The 16030-nt window shown below is 36.0% G+C and overlaps 1 protein-coding gene across 2 annotated transcripts in view; it reads right to left on the bottom strand.

The window, feature by feature from the left end:
• Positions 1-15469, bottom strand: part of LOC6041328 (probable cytochrome P450 301a1, mitochondrial) — a 30809-nt gene extending 15340 nt beyond the window's left edge. Inside the window, exon 1 of one of the 2 annotated variants that reach the window (XM_038263534.1) lies at positions 15225-15469. The gene's annotated coding sequence lies outside the window, so the exon portion shown is untranslated. Of the gene's footprint in view, positions 1-15175 lie in introns of both variants that reach the window. The other variant, XM_038263536.1, reaches the window with a different exon arrangement.
• Positions 15470-16030: the final 561 nt, after the last annotated feature.

Raw genomic sequence — 16030 nt, forward strand, 5'->3', positions numbered from 1 at the left:
GGAGATTCAAAAATCTGTATCCTTTAAAGGAATTTTGAGATCGATTTGGTGTCTTGAGCAAAGTTGTAGGTATTGAAAAGGACTACACTGGAAAAAATGATAAACGGTAATAAATGTGACTTTTAATTTAGCTTTTTGTCACTAAAACATGATTTGCAAAAAAAAAACACTATTTTTTTTTGACATGTTTAAGGGGACATCCAAAGCCGAGTTTTCAAAAATTTCCAGGTTTGCAAAACATCTTCGACTGAGTATGAATTTTTTAATCTATACTGATTTTTCTAAAAATCGAAATATTGGTCCCAAAAATTTTTCAATTTCATTTTTCGATGTAAAATCAAATTTACTCTCAAAAAATTACTTTAGATAAATTTTGAAAAAGTTCTCCATTTTCAAGTTAAAGCCATTTTAGGTAACTTTTTTGAAAATAGCAGCATTTTTTTATTTTTTTAGAATTTGTGCACATATTTTCCCTTTTTTGAAAAAAATAGTTTTGAAAAGCTGAGAAAATTCTCTATATTTTGCTTTTTTGAACTTTGTTGATACGACCCTCAGTTGTGGAGATATTGATATTAAAAACAGGAAATCAGAAAATTTCACAAATGTTTCATAGTTTAACATTGAAAATCGGATTATAACTCGGTCAAACATCTATTGCACATCCTGGAAATTTCTGAAAAGTTGGCATTTCATGTCCCCTTAAACATATCAAATAAAAATAAAAAAAGTGTTTTTTCTGCTAATCAAGTACCCGAGCAGACGGAAATAACTTGTGAATAAAGTTTTTTGATATTTGAAAATACTAGGCCACTAACATTTTATGTTATTTATAACAGGATTTGTTATTCGTCGTTATGATTTTTTTTGTTATTGGATTGTTATTGTAATAACAGACTTATAACATTTCTGGTTATTCTTCGAACAAATCTTTGTTATTATTTTTTGTTATTTTAACAACTAATCCGATCATCCCAATAACAGTTGGAGGTATTCGTTCATAACAAAAAACGTTATTCCAAAGTTGTTTTGGCTTTCAACCAATATCAGACCAATAACAAACTTTGTTATGATAACATAAACTGTTATTAAACTCTTATGCAAAAATGGATTTTGCAAGAATTTTTCATGACACTTTCTGTTATTTTAACAGTATTTGTTATTGAAATGGCATGAATTTAGTTATTACCGTCTGTTCGGGTATTAGTGACAAAAAGTTAAATTAAAAATCATTTTTTTACCGTGTGTCTTTTTTTCAGTGTAGTCCTTATTAATTCCTACAATTTTTGAATTTCCATACATCATTTTTGTATGGACAGCTGTCAAATTTGTATGGAAAATTATATGGACAAACTAATGATGAAAAATGGCTTCTTTGGGCATACCGAAGGCACCAAAAAAGTTTCAGCCAGATTAAAAAATACCAAAAAAATCGAATGAGCGAAATCTGAGAGAATTGCTCAACAATAAAAAAAAGAGTTTTCTTACATTAACCATGGCGACTTCATTCGATCGACAATAAGTATCGAAAACCCTCTCAAAAACAATCCATACGAAAGGACCATCACTTTGTATCCTTGAAGCCGCAATATACCCAGCGGGGATTTAACCAAAAAATAACACTATTTAACGATCTGAGCTCGAACATACCGAGTGCGCCGACATTGATTCAATGAAGTTGATCGCGGTGCAAACATGGGCACCGCCACAAGAACTTCGGGCCACTCAGCATCCGAAGAAACTGGTTTTTGCGAGAAGCAACAGCACAACAAAAAAAAACTCTCGTCAGGTGCACTATTGAAGGTCAATCGACAATCGACCCCCTCGTGTACGAAAAACAAGACACAGCTGCTCAGAACCATTGAATGGTCTGTTTGGTGGTTAAGAAACACTCGTTTGGTTAAGGTTGAACTACGCAATACCAATCAATTTTGCTTTGCCAACTTTTAGCTACTTATTGGTGTGAGCTGAAGATTCGGAAGCCAATAAAATTCAGCATCGGAAAATTACCACCACTTTTTTTTGGGAAAGTGTTTTAATTAATTTTAAACATCTTACATGAACTTTTCACTTGCTGGATAAGGGTTTTCACATAAAAAGCATTTAATTACAACGATTATCAACAATAAAGCATTCAAAATCAAAAATCAAATTATTCACTCTACAGCAGGGGTGCTCAAAGTTTTTGGAAGCCGGGCCAATTTTCAAGCTCAAATGATTTTATGGGCCAAATTCATAAAATAGGTTATTTGATAACATTAAATTGTTTTAATTTAAAAGACTTTGAAAAATAATCCGTTGAAGTTTTTTGTTATTGAACATTTTCGTTTATTAAAATAATAGAAAACATTAAATGACAGTTTTCTATCACTATTGTTGATTTTATTGTTTAAGGCATTTGAAAATAAAAATTTTGTTGAATGTACTTGTGTTTTCACTAAAATTTTAAAGTTTTTTTTGTAATCTGAACAATTTATAGAACGGCGTAATTTTATCTTTGAATCTTGGCGTATCTAAAGAAAAATCGTTGAGAGCCAGAATTTCAACATTTCGCTGAGAAAAATGTTAGAATAACATTCGTCAAGTAGATTTGCAATCATTATGTGTGTGTGTGTGTGTGTGTGTGTGTGTGTGTGTGTGTGTGTGTGTGTGTGTGTGTGTGTGTGTGTGTGCAACCATCCAAACGGGACCACGCGGCCACTTCTTACAAATTGAGTTGTTTTCATGTATTTTTAGATTTACACTCTATACATTCAAATAACTCGCATAGGCATTTGGAAGGTGTTAGCTCTGCCGAGCTTCGGTGACCCATTTCTACGCTGGCTAGCCGAGCGCGAGGTACTTCAGCTTTATCGACAAGCCCTGCCCTGAAGAACGTTTGTATCAATCGGATTCAAACGTTATTTAGAACTTCCGAACCCTTGTCAAATGGACAAGGACCCAGCGCGTATATAGTTGATAGTAACAGTATTCCTAATTCCAGTCATAGCTCACCAAGTGGTTAGCATTTTTGCATACCAATTCAAAGGATGGGGGATCGAACCCCGACTCAAGCGACTTTGATTTTTCATTCTTATTCAGTATTTCAAGTATTTCTAAGTCTTAAACTTTCTCGTTGGGAGCAGATGGGCATCAAACCCAGGACCATTCGCTTACAAAGCGAATATCGTAACCAGTCGGCCACGGCCGCTCCTTAGTAAGATTGGCGTAGTTGTCTTAATTGGATTGTATGGATGTTAGAGTAGATGAAAGAGTTATTTGAACAATATTATGGAAAGCTCTCACCAAAAACACGAAATCTTCAACAGCTTGATTCCAATCTTCTCGACACGTTCCTCTTGAATCATCAGCAGGAAAAATCATCTGTAGAATTCCGGGGAGCGGACCTTGTACCGAAACACGACTTTGAAGTAAACGGACGAAGATCACCACCCACACCTTCTTCCTCGATATTCCAGCAACGCTTGAATTAACAACCACTTCGCGATTGTTGTTCCTGCCTTTTTTGCTTTCGTTGATGTGGAAGTGAATTTCTTATGTTCTTATGGCTTACAATTGTAACAAGACCTTCAAATTTTAACTTATTTCACAAATTTTAAAGAAAATTTTAAGACGATCAGAAATTGAAAAATGGCAGCAAACGAAAAAAAAACGCGTCCGACCCCAGGCACAGCTTGCTTCGATCATCCAAGTTGATTTGCAATCATTATTTTCAAAAATTGTAAGATTCGACTAAACAAAACATTTATAAAAAAAAACTGTTCACCGAAAATTTACTAAAATTCAATTTATTTTTGAATGTTCAAAATGATTCCTAGCGCAGAGGAATGCATTTCAATTGAATTTGGCTAATTTCACTTAACAATCAGAAATATTTGAAATATTTTGAAAAAATAGTTTTTGCCCTTATTTTTTTAGCCAATTTTTCATAGTGGAGGAAAAGGAGGGTTAGTCGACAAAAGCATTGTAAAATATTTGCAACAGTCTTATTTCCCCGATTTAACATTTTGTCTGCCTGAATCAGATGGTATTTAATCAGATTAGTTATCCAACTGTCAAGAGTTCAAATTCCGAGGGAAGGTTTCTAAGTGTAAAGTAAGTTTGAGTGTCAGTTCATTAAAAGGGTCATTTATACTTTCAAATTATTATGGAAAACATATATTTTTGCAATTATTACAGATTTCTACCTACGTCAAATTTAAACGCATTTTAAACATTTCCAAACATGTTTGAGGAAAGTTTAGACGATATTTACTAGTTTCACTCACATTATCCCTCTAACGCCCATGGTTACACCAGAGCACCACTAATTTATGTGTTCAAAATTAAATTTCTCTACAACCATACATTTTTTCAACTTGCTTCAACCTGCATTTGCTTATATAGAAAGTAAACTTAAAACCATCAAAATTTCATAAAATTTAGACGATCCAGTTAAAAGTAATGTAGAAAAACGTAAAGAATCTCGATTTTGCTCTGGGCAGGAAGGGGTTAAATTGTGTGAAATTGTATCAATTATTAATTTTTTTTAACAAAATCTTCGTGTCGTAAAATAAATCATTAGTTTTTTTTAAACAAAAAATAGAATATAAAATTTACCATAAAAAAGATTAAAAGTATAAAATCACTTTACTTTAGTGGTCAACGGACCATTTTAAATGATCGTTCAAAATGGGTCCGCGGGCCACAAAAAATCACCTCGCGGACCACGTTTGGACCGCGGGCCATGCTTTGGTCACTTCTGCTTTACAGCATTGCCTTGGCGTTCTCGATTGCGAGATTCCTACTCTAAACTAGGAGTTCGAAGGCTTGATTATTGAGGCAATTGCAAACCTCTTTTTACACCTTAGCTTGCATCCACCCCGGGATTCAAACTGACGACCTTTGAATTGTGAGTCCAACTGCCTACCAGCGACTCCACCGAGGCAGGATCCAGGGAGACGACTCCTTCACCTGGACTGAGCTATCGACCTAACCTCTAGGCTAGACCGGGACCAACATTTACTTCCCCGTTCGACGGAAGGCGTGGTCAGACAAATCTCCTCTCGAAAAATGCCACCGGGACCGTCTGGGATCGAACCCAAGCCGACTGAGTGAGAGGCAACCACGCTTACCCCTACACCACCGGCTCAATAAAGCATTCAAAACTCAAAAATTGTTAAAATTTTATTTAAAATAATTTTTAAATCTGCAAAGCGTTAAAAATTTACACGGAAAGGGAATCCAACGCCAAATTAGCAGATAGATTTCACAGATATTTTGCAAATATCTAGCTAAACCAGCGACATTTTTCGCTAAAGCCAGCAACCTAGATCTGCTGGTTAAGTTTGGCTTATTACTGGCAAACATACTCAATTTTATTAGAAAATCAAAACAATTTTATAGTATTAAAATAGTTCAACTGATCAATGTTGACATAATTATCAAGAGGTTTCCAGCATCATGTCAGACTGGTCACTAATCCGGAATTACTCGGAGTTTGAGCATGTATTTCTGCAATTCCGGAATTACTCAGTAATACCGGAATAATCCTTATAATTCCTGTTAATTCCAATACTCAATGGTAATTACAAGATTTTTTTTTGTAAAAACGTTCTACAGAAGATTGAAAATAAAATTTAAAAAAAGACTGTTTAAAAATAATCTCGGTAAACCTTTCATAAGTCTATGATTGCCTATTAATTTTCATGTAAAGATTTTCCGGCGCCGTTTCAAAGTGGTGGCTAAATTCAGCAATTCCAGAATTACTCAGCAGTTATGTAATTCCGTAGTAATTCGTGTAATTCAATAGTTATTCAGTAATTGTGTGTTTAAGTTTTGTTTATTAGTTTATTTTTGGTTTAGGCTGGTACAAATTTTATTTGAAGTTTTTGTCACCCCCCTCCCCACCCCTTGTAATGTCGCTTTTTCAGTCTAAATTGAGATAAAACTACAGAAAAAAGAGGTAATAATCAACCTTGAAAAATTACACCTTCCAAATTTACACATGTTTTTGCTGTGAACCTAAGTACCACCTATAATGTACAGACATGCCTCGGTTTAGCACCGCATATGGGTGATGCAAAACCGAGGCGTGCATAACCGAGGCACAGAGCTTTTGGGATTCTGTCTATATGGGAGACATTGGCTATAATCGTATGAAAAATCATGCAAACATAAAAATATTATAGTGTTTTGGAATCGGGATGATGAATTATAATTTCATGAAATTTTTCACAATAATACGTATTTTTCCTGTATTTTGAAAATGCATTTTTTTTCTCTTAAGAAACCAAAAATATTTTTGTTATTGCTATATGGGTATCAAATGATCAGGATTTTTCCGTACATTTTGATTGTAATAACAATTTTTTCTAAATACTCAAAATTTTCACAAAACTACGTATTTTCGAAAAAAAAAATAACCAAAATTTCTGTTTTTACAGTATGAGTATCAAACGATCAGGATTTTTTCATACATTTCGAATGAAATAACATTTTTTTTGAAAATACTCAAAATTTTCACAAAACTACGTATTTTCGAAAAAAGTAATCAAAATTTCCGTTTTTACAATATAGGTATCAAACGATCAGGATTAACAACAACATTTTTTGAAAATACTCAAAATTTTCACAAAACTACGTATTTTTGAAAAAATACTCAGAATTTCAGTTTTAACAATAGGGTATAAAACGATAGGGATTTTTTCATACATTTGGAAGTTGTTTTGTAAAAATTTTGAGTATTTTCAAAAAAAATGTTATTATTTCATTCAAAATGCATAGCATAGCATAGCATAGCATTGGTGTCTACCCGTAGCTGCTACTTCGTTATTGACCAGGACCCCCAAACATTGCTCCGTGGACCACAGATGAAAAGTAGGAACCAATCATCACCCCTTCGCAATTTTCAAATGTCCCTATCGTGCTGATCAATACCGACGCCGGCCACGACCAGTGGTAGGACACGGGGAAGTGGATGGGAATGTTAGTCCGATACTTGAGTGATGGGACCGCCAAATCGACTGCGTCTCCGACAAAGTATCACATGAGTTTTGAGGGGGTTAGTAGATGGGTATGAGGTCAGGATTCACGAGTGGCAGTGATGTGACCATGAGCATTTTGTTTATCGGTTGAAATTTAAAAAATCTTAGGCAGCCGGCTGCGGAAAGATACCTATCTAGGGATTTAAATATAGTATTAATTCGACCGCGATTCTCCAAAAATTCTCCGTCGGCGTGCCTTCCGATCAACGGTGATGTAGGAAGGGCTTCATTCATTAAAATTATTTTATATCATAAGCCTTAAAACATATCCGTCGACGTGCCTTCCGATCCTCGATGATATGGAAAGGACTTAATCCAGCAATACGACTTGCTTGCCTAAAAAAAAAAATCGGATCGTTTCTATCGAAAACTTTATAAGGAGAACAAAAATAAAATTCATCGGCCAACGAACAAAAAATAAATGAAAAAAGCAGAAGAAAAAATCCAATCACCCCATGTACACAAATAGCGACACAAAAGAGACGAAAAAAAAACGAAAAAAAAACAGGACTGCGCGTCCACACTGGCACCGCACTACTGATGCCATTATTTAATTATACTGACCAATCACCCCATGCACTCGAACAGCGACACAAAAGAGACGGAAAATAACACGAAAAAACAGAACTGAGCGTCCACACAGGCACCGCACTACTGATCAATGTTATTATTTCATTCGAAATGTTTGAAAAAATCCCGATCGTTTGATACCCATATTGTAAAAACAGAAATTCTGAGATTTTTTTCAAAAATTCGTTGTTTTGTACAAATTTTGAGAATTTTCAAAAAAAATGTTGTTATTACATTCGAAATGTATGAAAAACTCCTGGTCGTTTAATACCGATATTGTAAAAACTGAAATATTGAGTATTTTTTTCAAAAATACGTAGTTTTGTGAAATTTTGAGTGTTTTCAAAATATGTTGTTAATACATTCGAAATGTATGAAAAAATCCCGATCGTTTGATACCCATATCGTAAAAACTGAAATTTTGAGTATTTTTTTCGAAAATGCGTATTTTTGTGAAAATTTTGAGTATTTTCAAAAAATGTTGTTATTACATTCGAAATGTATGAAAAAATCCTGATCATTTGATACCCATATTGTAAAAACTGAAATTTTGAGTATTTTTTTGTCGGAAATACTTAGTTTTGTGAAAATTTTCAGAATTTTCAAAAAATGTTGTTATTACATTCGAAATGTATGAAATAATCCTGATCATTTGATACCCATATTGTAAAAACTGAAATTTTGAGTATTTTTTTTTAAATACAGGAAAAATACGTATTTTGAGAAAATTTTCATGAAATTATAATTTTAATGGATAGCTGACATCATCCCGATTCCAAAACACTATAATATTTTTATGTTTGCATGATTTTTCATACGTTTAAAGCCAATGTCTCCCATAAAGCCCAAATCCCATAAGCTCTGTGCTTCAGTTAAGCACTGGGCCGTGCTTAACCGAGGCAGCTGTACGAACCGGGGCAGAGCAAAACCGGGGCATCACTGTAAAATGCATCGTGTGCGTCTAATTTGCCCACGTCCAACCACCTGCATTTGGTGGTGTTTGTTAAAACTTAATGTTTTAAAATTTGTGTTTCAATTTGGGGCGTGAAACGTGGGTGCCTTCCCATTAAAAAAAAACACATTTTATTGAAGCTCACAACAGTGGTAATATAGATCGAACAAATTTCAGTAAGTTTCGTTTCGTGACGTGTTCATTACCGAGCTTACATGACAGTCCTACCATAAAGCGGTTGACCAACTTATTGGAGAATTTCTCAAGTGACATTTAAGAGCAAAATCGAATGATGATACGATTGGGATTGGTATCAGCTGCTATTATTGAATAATGAATAGTTGAATTTGTAGGAATAATATTAAAAAAAAATGACTCCACTAGGAAACTATAAAATGTGGCAAACTGAGAATGATTTTATTCTAAAGATGACTTCAGGCCGAAACGGGTTTTACCAGGAAATAAACCAACATAGCTTGACAGACCGAAAATTATAATAGTTCGATAATTTATGCACATAATTTGCAGGTGGTTGTTCTTTGGCCATGATATTCAAAATATCTCGGGTGAGTTGCCAAAAAGCCTCCAACACTTATCTTCATTTTTCTCCAAATTGTAACAAAATTTCATTTATGTTTAGTTTAGGGCACTTGTAGGACGTGAACAATCTAAAGCATTTTTGAAATTGATTTTTCGTAAGTAGGTCGAATACCGACGTAAAAAAAAAGCCTTGTTTACAATTGGCTCTTACGTCTTTATCAAAACCAATCCGAAGTATATTTTTGTTATATTTTGTTGAAAAGTTCATGATTAAAAGAGATAAAATATGCTGACGCAATTAAAAACTTGTAATGAAAAACTAAAACACAAACTTAAAGAAAAACTTTAAAACTACTTTGTATAGTGTACGTTCAACAGCGTGGTCCATCTCAAGATGCACTCTACCTCTTACCGAAGTATTCATCTTTACGGCAAACGCAACAAAAAAGAGTCATATTTCCCCACTATCGCATGAAACACGCCACAATATTTTCATCATAAAACCACACCAAAAGCCAATAAAAATTCCTCTGCCCCCTCGGAGACGATGGTTTCCCTTCGTGACACACATACGTTCGAGCGTCGTGTATCGAAAAAGAATGGCCCACAATCGCGTATTTAAAAAAAAGTTACCCTCAAATAAACTCACACATATAGTGTAAAGCCACTTAGTTTTGAATGCACCGTACCGCGAAAGAGCAAACATTCATTGGCACTGCAATGGGGCTGGAGGGCTTGAAAGCACTATAGTGGCACCATAATGGCATTTCGGGTTTGCGCGCTTGGAATAAAGCTCATTTTACGGTCTCTGATAGTGAGATGTGCAGCTGGCTGCTTTGGGCTGTGGTTTTTAATGCAGATAAAGTGCCCCCCGCCGTGTATTGCACCGAAACGGATAGATTAAGCACAACAAATGAGTTTTCACAGCCCTCCCCACGGTGATGATGATGATCTCTGGTGGAGGTGCAGTTGGGCTCGCCGGTTATGACCGACATTTTTTTTCACTTTCATTCAACGTGAGCGCATATTGAGCTTGTGGATCGTTTCACGCGATCCAACTGTATGGTGGAATGCTTGGAGCATGGAGTAAGATTAATCAACCTGTTCCAGTACAAAGGGCTGGCAAAGCGTAACCTTGACTTTAAATGGCATGAAGAGAAGGGTTTGAATATGTTGTTTGTTGTATTTTGTTTTTTTTGCTAAATTTATTTTTAAACTTATCTCATTTATTGAAGTTTGTTTTCTAAATTATTTTACTGTTATCAGTGTTGCAAATGAGTGATAAAAAAGCTATCAATAGATTATCTCTGCACCAAAAATATCCGAGAGTATAGCGGCCGTCACTGTAGCTTGTGAGATCTCTTCTTGTGTCTCGTGATTCCCAGCGATGTCATTCTCTCTCTATCACTCCTCCCCTTTTCCTCGACTATGCGCTCTCACCGCTGAGTCTCTCAATCTCTCCGAAAACTGCAATGAGAGAACGTGAGATGGCGATTAGGAGCCGACCACGCATGACGTCCTGTTAAACTGCGTTTGCGAAATTGGTTTTGTGGCGGCTTTTGTGGTTTAACGCTGTTGCGGTAGCATGATCGTGGAAGCAGGAATGAGAGAGAAAAGGAAAATGTCAATCGCGAGTGGGTAAACACGAAAACGTGTTCGGCTATGTTCGGCGCTGAGAGTTTCAATGAAGAGAGAAGAGCAGTTGTATTTGAGGCATGAATATTCAGGCGAGATAATTGTAGTTGCTGAGAGCTGATACTTTGATATTTTAACAACCCTGACTGTTATTACAGCTAATGATGAATCACACAAATCAAACTACAGTGGACTCTCTGGCTGTCGATCTTCTCGATATCAATAATGCATGAATCAATAAATTTTTAAGTTCTTCAAATAGATTGCTTTGATTTTTCGTTCTATAATTTGATAACTCCCGCTCTCGACGGTCCCTTCAATATCGCCAACGAGAGTGTCCATTGTATATGTTGCTGTCTTATTTTTGATTGTCGAGCTCAAGTATGACTACTAAACCACGCTAAATTGAATTAGATTTTTTAAGCAATGGTCAAATTGTCCTTAAAAATAAAATAAAAGTACATTTTGTAATTTTATAAGCTATCAACTATTCCTTTTTTACTAAACTGAGATCGCAGAACACGAATTTTAAGTAACTTTTTGTTCATGATTCGATTATTAAAAGTCCCTTAGGCCGTTGCAAAATTTTTCAAAGTTTATGTCCCCCCCCCCCCCCCCCCTTCAAAATTGGTCGGAAAAATCAGGGGGCAAACAAATTATTTTTCCAAAAAACTTCCAAATTTCCATGAAATTGAAGTCTAATCAACTGAAAACAATCTAAAATGCATTTTTCTGCATTGATAATCATATTTAGCATGTTTGGGCTTGTTTAAAAATGTTTTCAATTTTTATGAAATTCCAATGTACAGCACCGCACAAAAAATATTTTTCACAAAAAAATAAAATTTTCGTCAATACTCAGATATTTTGGAAACAAATGATGGCCAAACCAAGGCTCGTAAATTAAATTTTTATACTTTTTTTTTTTGCAACGGCCTTACAAACCTTAGGATAATCGAAATTCGGACAGTACACTGTAAAAAATTTGGAAGGTGTTTTTTTGGATGGTTCAATATTATCTCTTTTATGATATAATTTTAACGCAATTTAGACTGAAAAAGTGGCATCCCTCAAGAAAAGTGGTAAAATTACATATTTTCAGAGATGAAATTACACATAATTTCTGACATAAAAGATGTGATAATTCCATGACTTTTTGTACTTTGCACGTACCAAAATTTAAAAGGAAGATCTGTATTTCAGTGTACAACCAAACTATTCTGAAAATCTTAGGATGGAAACTTGATACCTTGCTTTCTGTTAAGCTGCAATGTTTCTCGAAAAAATACTCAAAATTATTGTTATTGCAATATGGGTATCAAATAATTTTCACAAAACCACGTATTTTCGAAAAAAATACTCAAAATTTAAGTTTTTTACAATATGGATATCAAACAATCTGGATTTTTTCATACATTTCGTATGTATTACCATTTTTTTGTGAAATTAGTCCAAATTTTCAGAAAATCACGTATTTTCAAAAAAATACAAAAAATAATCAGTTTTTCACAAAATGGGTATCAAAAGATCGAAATTTTGAGTATTTTCAAAAAACATGCTAATATATTTGAATTGTAGAAAAAATCTCGATCGTTTGATACCCATATTATGAAAAACGGAAATTTTTAATATTTTTTTAAAATACGTAGTTTTGTGAAAATTTTCAGTCCTTTCAAAAAATGTTGCTATTACATTCGAAATGTATGAAAAAATCACGATCATTTGATACCCATATTGGTAAAAACTTAAATTTTGACTGTTTTTTTCGAAAATACTAACAGTCCAGACTAGATTATCGGAAGCCTCGATTATCCAAAGTTTCGATTATCCGAAATTCGATTATCTGAAGGTTTATATGGGACTCCAGATAATCGAATCACGAACAAAAAAAATTGTTTGCGTATTTTTGCATTTTCTTGTTTTTCTAATCTAATCTAATCTAATCAGACCCTAGCGCAGCCAATCTTTCGAAGGGATCCTGGAGAGTGCCTTAGGTTAGATGACGCCTAGCACTCTTCTTGTCATTTATTAACATTTGTAGTGCGCCATTGCATTAGAATGCATTGAAACATCACAAGCGTTAAACCGGCCAGGCCTACTGCGTAAAGCCGTATCGCAGAGATGACTCGTAATTGGGTTGAGTTTGAGCACGGAGTGTTCGAACAGCAACACAATTCTGAATCGACAGGGGAGGAAGAAGCGTGGGGACACACCACCATATGCTCCGTGATTTGGTTGTATTCGTTGGGAGCACCATGCTAAGAAGGTTTGGTACTCCGGGACCCTCTGGGATGGGACATTGTATTTCCACGAATGCCCTGGACTCTATTTGCCGTGGTTATAGCGCCACAACTCGCTCTCTGTAACAGTATTCCTAATTCCAGTCCACGCTCACCAAGTCGTCATGGCCTAGTGGTAAGCATTTTTGCTTACCAATCCAAAGAACGGAGGATCGAACCCCGCCCCGAGCAACTTTGATTTTTCGTTCATCATTTCAATTTTCTATGTTCTAAACTTTCTCGTTGGGAGCAGATGGGCATCGAACCCAGAACCATTCGCTTACAAAGCGAACACCGTAACCAGTCAGCCACGGCCGCTCCTGTATTTTTGCATTTTCTTGTTTTTAACATAAAATTAGAGTTCTGTGACCCGATTTAAGTAAAATTTGAGTTGTTGATTACCTATTAAAAAATAAAATGCATTATTTCAATAATGTGTCACCACCATTTTGGCCGCCATCTTGGATTTAAAATTTCTTAATCATTTTAGCATAGTTCAGGGGTCATCCTTAGCTCGACAATCAATAATTAGGCAACGAAAATAAATTATTTTTTTTCGTGATTCGATTATCCGAAGTTTTGATTATCCGAAGTAAAATTTCTCCGAGGCCTTCGGATAATTGAGTCTGGACTGTATTTTTGTGAAAATTTGAGTATTAAAAAAATGATAAAAAACGATCATTTGATACCTATATTGCAACAATAATTATGTTTAGGTTTCCTAGAGAAAAAAAACTGCATTTTCAAAACATAGGAAAAGCACGTATTTTTGTGAAAAATTCTAGGAAATTATAATCAATAGATAGCTATTACATCATCCCAATTCCAAAACACTATAATTTTTTTATGTTCGCATGATTTTTCCTACGATTACAGCCAATGTCTCCCATATAGCCAAAATCCCATAAGCTCTGTGCTTCAGTTATGCACGCCTCTGTTTTGCATCCCCCATATGCGGTGCTAAACCGAGGCATAACTGTATCAACATAATGGAATCATACCAAGCATAGTAGAGAAATGTTTAAAATGTTTTGAAGTTAGACTAGAAAATAGATTTTTATTTATTTCCCTCTCCGATAGCGATGGAAGAAGGCGTCGACCTTGATCAGAGCCAAGGAACCCGGGTTGACAGGTTACCAGATAAATCTGGGAATACCAACTTTTTCATGTGTCAGCCAGACTACGTCAAAACGTGGCACAGATAATGATGAATCTGTGCCAAGTTCTGACAGATTTTACATTTTCTTAAATTTTTTTGATTAGGTGTACGGGTTGAATTGAAAATTTGAAAATAAATAGTAAAGTTTTATTTTAATAAAAATATAAATTCTACCCTTTTGAGATTTAAAATTAAATTAATTCATATCACAGCTTCCTCTCCCCCATTCATAACTGTAAGATTTTCGTCTTCCAGATTTATTTGTGGTACCTGGCCATAAATTTGTACCAGCCTGATAAAATAAGTGTAAATAAAGTAAAAGTTTAAGTCCGCATTTTTTCAAAGGCTATCTTTATAATGTATCTTCATCTGACCATTGTTAAACATAACTTAACATAAAATAAATTAGCATAAAAGGTCATTTCACAAAAAAAGAGTCATAAATCACCACCATCCAACGGTTTTCGATTTCTCCCCTGACCACGGTACACGTGCAAACACTTTTGTTTCTTCTCTCTACTCTATCATTGCCACACTCGTGTTGCCTGTTCCGGTATTTTTGTTTTTCCTCTCGGACCCCATCACCCAGTCGCTGTTGTCGCTGGTTAGAGTGTCGAGTTTTTGATTACTGCTGCTCATGTTGTGTTTCAGGCATAGTTTCACTCTCGTCCAGCAGCGAGTTAAATCACCCGGTACTTTTTTCATTTCTTGCCTCAATTGAGGAAGTTTCGTCTCGATTTTTCGAGTTTCACTTTGAACTAACTACGGCAAAGACGCCCCATGTTTACAATCACTTGTGATCCCCCTTTTGGCCACTACTACTGGACTACGCTGAAGAGGTTCGTCGCCGGCGAGAGTCTCCGGCCACACACGCACACGCGAGCCACGGTTCCCCTTCACGTTAACCAGGTCACTTGAAACTTCTTTTCCCTTTTTTTTTTGCTTTTCGGACTTTTCATGTACGCGAAGGCATTTCGATCGAAATCAACACGATTGTGGCACTGATTTCGAAACTCACGAGACAGATCTGGAAAAACTTGAAGAACTTCTGTTGCCGAGCTACTAACCACGCACTGATCAAATAACCCAGTGAACACCAACTTTGCGTTCGGCGCTGCTTCCACGGCCTAGATTGTTCACCCCGTCTAGAAGGAACCCACAAAGCATAGGCTGTAAGGAACCGCGAGAAGAGCTGCGCAAACCGGAATCGCGTGTAGACGGAACGAACGTTGAGTCGAGACTGAGCGCTGAACTTGAGTTGGCCCGGCTGGCTGGCTGATTGTGGTCGTCGCGTAGAGCTAAGCTACCGCGTCAAAGTCCAGAGAGTGCTTGCGTCAAGCTGAGGATGGTCAATGAGTGAGGTAGCTGAGGCTGAATCTGTGACTGGGGCATTCCGTCCGGTCAAATCACTATGAGCTGATTTATTAAAATAATATCATAACTAATCAAATTTTGGTGCAGAAAATTAAACTCAAAAAGACATGACACTAAAAAACGAACTTATTGAGGGTTAACATACATTTCTAGTTTTTGGCCAAAAATCGCACCCTCACACCACTGTGCGTCCGTCCGTCCGGTCCGGTCTTGCGTGTGAAGTGGATATTGCTCGAGAGATGCTGCGCGCGCACCCGGGCTCATAAGTAGTGGTCAAACAACCATCGGCAATCGGTGTGTCCGAACCAGCGCGGAGATCGGGTCTGTCGCAATGACCGTTGCAGGGGCCGGCGGTGGACAAATGTCGTATGAAGTGTTCTTATTTCAAACCAAGCACCACCTAACGGTATCGGCTCGCCGTGGCATTAGAAAATCGAATTGCTTCCAAGTTCCCGCGCCGATGGCTGAATCAATATAGACTTGACTCTGGTGGTGGTAC

This window comes from Culex quinquefasciatus, chromosome 3 (assembly GCF_015732765.1).
Source record: "Culex quinquefasciatus strain JHB chromosome 3, VPISU_Cqui_1.0_pri_paternal, whole genome shotgun sequence".
Taxonomy (NCBI): Eukaryota; Metazoa; Arthropoda; class Insecta; order Diptera; family Culicidae; genus Culex; species Culex quinquefasciatus.